This window comes from Sitodiplosis mosellana, unplaced genomic scaffold (assembly GCF_009176505.1).
Source record: "Sitodiplosis mosellana isolate CC-2019 unplaced genomic scaffold, AAFC_SMos_1.0 Smas_scaffold_4529, whole genome shotgun sequence".
Lineage (NCBI taxonomy): Eukaryota > Metazoa > Arthropoda > Insecta > Diptera > Cecidomyiidae > Sitodiplosis > Sitodiplosis mosellana.
Window position 1 is genome coordinate 8,131 of NW_022599771.1, and position 3,823 is coordinate 11,953.

At 34.5% G+C, this 3,823-nt stretch overlaps 1 long non-coding RNA gene across 1 annotated transcript in view; it reads left to right on the forward strand.

Moving 5' to 3' along the window:
- The window catches only part of LOC129572235 (uncharacterized), a 4,906-nt gene extending 2,235 nt beyond the window's left edge, over window positions 1-2,671 (forward strand). Inside the window, exons 2-3 of the long non-coding RNA XR_008688417.1 lie at window positions 1,935-2,124; window positions 2,472-2,671. This is a non-coding gene — a long non-coding RNA (uncharacterized LOC129572235). The remainder of the gene's footprint in view (window positions 1-1,934; window positions 2,125-2,471) is intronic.
- The last annotated feature ends 1,152 nt before the right edge of the window (window positions 2,672-3,823 follow it).

Sequence of the window (3,823 nt, forward strand, 5' to 3'; positions counted from 1 at the left end):
TCTCTCTCTCTCTCTCTCTCTCTCTCTCTCTCTCTCTCTCTCTCTCTATTTTTGCAAGTGAAAATGTCTCGATTCTTTTTTTTCTTCTCACAATTTCGTTGTTGTTTTGATGATTGTTGTCGTCGAAATCAAAAATGACGACGAATCGATGACTTTGACTTGACGTATTTGTAGCCATTGAATGTTTGGAATTCGTCGTAAACTTACTACTTTGGAGAACATACAAAAAAAAATACATAATGACAACATACACACATCGCGTATTTTAAATTGGCTAAGTACTCACCAAGCGGCAAAAAAAGTTATATTAAAAAAAATAAAATAAATTAATACAATCAAGACATTGTTTTTGTTTGGTGGCTGTCGCTAGCGGCGAGACAATATTTCTGATTGAAACTTCAAAGGCAAACAAAATTTTGTTGAATTTTTTTTTATCGTTTCGTTCGAGTAGTTTTTTCGCTTCTTTATTGAATCACCTTCGATAGAAAATATATAAAATTGAGCTGTTGAGTATGGCAAACGTTCAAATCTAGTGAGATGTAATTCTTGATTTAAAACTTCATTTTTTCTCGCTATCTCTCTGTGTCTCTCTCTGTTCCTCTTTGTCTGTCTCCTTCTTTATTTGCAATCAATTTTCATTGCAGAACAGATCAATTCAAACACAAATTGAATCACACAGCGCCAGTACATCGGCCTTAATAGATGCGAGATGTTTTTTCCCTCGCATTTTTTGTGTCATTTTCTTTCTTTCAAATGTTGCTCTTTCAATTGAATTCAAACGATGAGCGTGTGTATATTACACAGTGAACCGTTGAGCTTCAAAGTGAAAGGTAACAGACTGACCCATTGACAAATTAATATTGATCTTCTATTGAATACAAAAAAAAAATATTTGCCTCATAGCAAACGATAGCTGATTATTATACAACTATTTTTGCATGGACACATTATGAAAGTCTGCAGATTTTACTTAGACTTCTCTTTGGGTCGATTTCTTTTGCTTCTCTCTCTCTCTCTCTCTCTCTCTCTTTCTCTCTCTCTCTCTCTCTATCTCTCTATCTCTCATTCACTCCCCGTTTCGATTATTGTGTTGATTGCCACATAACATAATTGCAATAAAAAAAAGCGAAATATGAGCTTTGAACGAGCACCTTTTCTGTTTTGATACTCTTTTTTTTCGTTTGTTTTCGTGTGTGTCAATTTCTTCTTGGCTTTTCTTGATATTTTGTGTGTGGTATGCTGTACACAGCTCCATTGAACGCTATGTAAATTGGCAATTTTTGTAATGTATGTAAAGTAGAATAACCGAATGAGAAAGGAAACGTGCACCAAAACGAGACAAAATGCAAGAATTCAAGTGTAACAACGACGAAAACACAGAGAGAAAAAAAACTCCATTGACTTAGTTTGCGTGCGCGCACAACGCTTTGGAAAAAAAATCACTGCCATTCAAAAAAACCGGCTAAAGCAATCATTTTTAATATCCGCTCAATAAAAATGATCTAATAAAATTGATCGTCAGAAATCTGAAAACTAATATAGATAATTAATTATAAGGCTGTTGAAGGGGATCAAATTGATGTTAAATTTTCTACATGCACAATGATCAAGAAGTTCTAAGCTCGTAATTATGTTTTAGTATACACTTTTTGTTTCGTGTTCGTCAACATCAAAGCATCGATGGAATAAGGTCTAAAAATGATGTTAATTAATACTAAGACCTTTTGGTCCATTGTTTCTATCGAATTGAAACTCATTTGCTTGAAATAAAACTAAACAAAAAAAGACAGTCTTTCACATTTAATAAAACCCATTTGATTTTCTCTATCTCTCTCTCTCTCTCTCTCTCTCTCTCTATGTCTTCCATCTTCTTCATCTTGCCAATTATCCGTCAAACTGTGCAAAAAACCAACTGTTCATTATCGATACGATAGAGCCAAATATACATGCGCATGTTGAAAATCAAATTTGCCGTTTCCAATCCGACATCACTGAGCCGAGAGAGGGCAAGAGTATTGACGAAACAACAACATCAACAGCAGCAGCAGCAGCAGCCGCAGCAGCAACCACACAATTCAAAACATGAAAAATCCGAAATTATTACCGCCCAATATAACAACACGGGTAAGTTGTTGTAACGTTTCATTTGTTTTTAGCTTTCAATCGAGAATATCATCGACCTACACACATCGGCCATATAATTTATACGATGTTTGTTCAATTCATGTTTATTTTTTCTGTTATCGCTTTCCGTGGCGCATTTGCATATACAACCACAATGTACTACATTCTGCCCTAATGAACGGTGATAATCATCAATTGGCAAAAAAAATTGGGCGAAATCCATTTGCTTGGCGTGCGCCCGATATGTTTATGATAACTTGGCTTCGTTTTGGCCGTGCAAAAAAAAAAACAAAAAAAAATCGTACGCACGAACACACACACACACACTAAATGCAAATAAACAACAGGTGCTGTTGGTGTTTCCAAAAAATGATGATGTTTGCGATATTCTTCAAGATGCGTGCAGTCGACTCGAAATGGACACATTTCTATCACTAACATTACCCGAAGCAATTGAATCGTTTCAAAATATTACGAATGGTGGACATAATTTGATTATCGTTGACGGTCGGCTACCACAGATTCTTGATCCAGAAACTGTAGCTCGGTATGTTTTGTTTGTCTTTTTGCGCTCTCTCTTCTGCTTTTGATTCATTGATCGTTGGGTTTATATTCGAACACGCTTCAAATTTGCGCAAATACAATTTTGAAATGGATTAAGAAAAAGCAGAGAGTGTGTATTTGCTGCTGAGTACGCCTGAGCTGAGCTAAATTTGCTAACTCAGGTGCCTTAAGCGTTATTTTAGCGCATTCACGGTGGGAAGATACGTGGATATTTGATATTGGTGATATCATCTCACCGTGAATGCGTTAAAATAATGCTTTAGGCGCCTGAGTTAGCAAATTTAGCTCAGTTCAGGCCTATTCAGCAGCAAATACACCATCTCTGAGAAAAAGTTTTGGTTAATTATTTAATTGCATGAAAACATTGATCTCTTGTAACTTGCCAATTGATGGCAGAACACATTCTGGTGTGGAAATTCTTGTTTCTTTCGTGGAATGCATATTCAAGCGAGAGATCTCGATCATTCACACTGGATATTTTATATGATACGGGAGAGAAAAACAAGACCGCAGATCGTCGCTTCACTCCACTCTGCGTTCTTGAAGCTTGTAAATTCAAGGGGTTTAATTAATTTGATGTTTCACATCAAATTATTATCGTAAGCACTACATGGAATGTAGATTTAATGATAGTACACTTTTTGTTCAACGAACGTAATATTTTCTGAAGACGACAAAGTTAACTGGGTGATGTTGGAAATGTCTGTTTCACAAGTTTTTGTTATAAATCATTATAATATTGTTAACAATAATTGAAAAAAATTATATGATAAAATTGTATTCTTCAATTATTGTTTTAATGTACGTTCAATGTGAACGGTCATCATACATTATTTCACATTGGCAACGAAAAAATTGTCAAATTGTTTTTTTTTTTGAGTTATCCCATAATTGAATTACGTTTACATGATATTATTTCATTTTTGCAATTAGGCGTAATTGCTTCATTTGAATTAAAAAATATGGATATTAAAATGAATTAGTTTACGGTCCAAAAAAATGGCCTAAAGAGGCTTAAAAATTTCTCGTAAAAAAAATCACTACTGTAGCCTACATTCTATGTAGTGCTAAAAAGTGGTTTCATCAACGTTTTCATTTTGAAATGTCTCAAAAAAATTTGACAATTTTTTCGTTG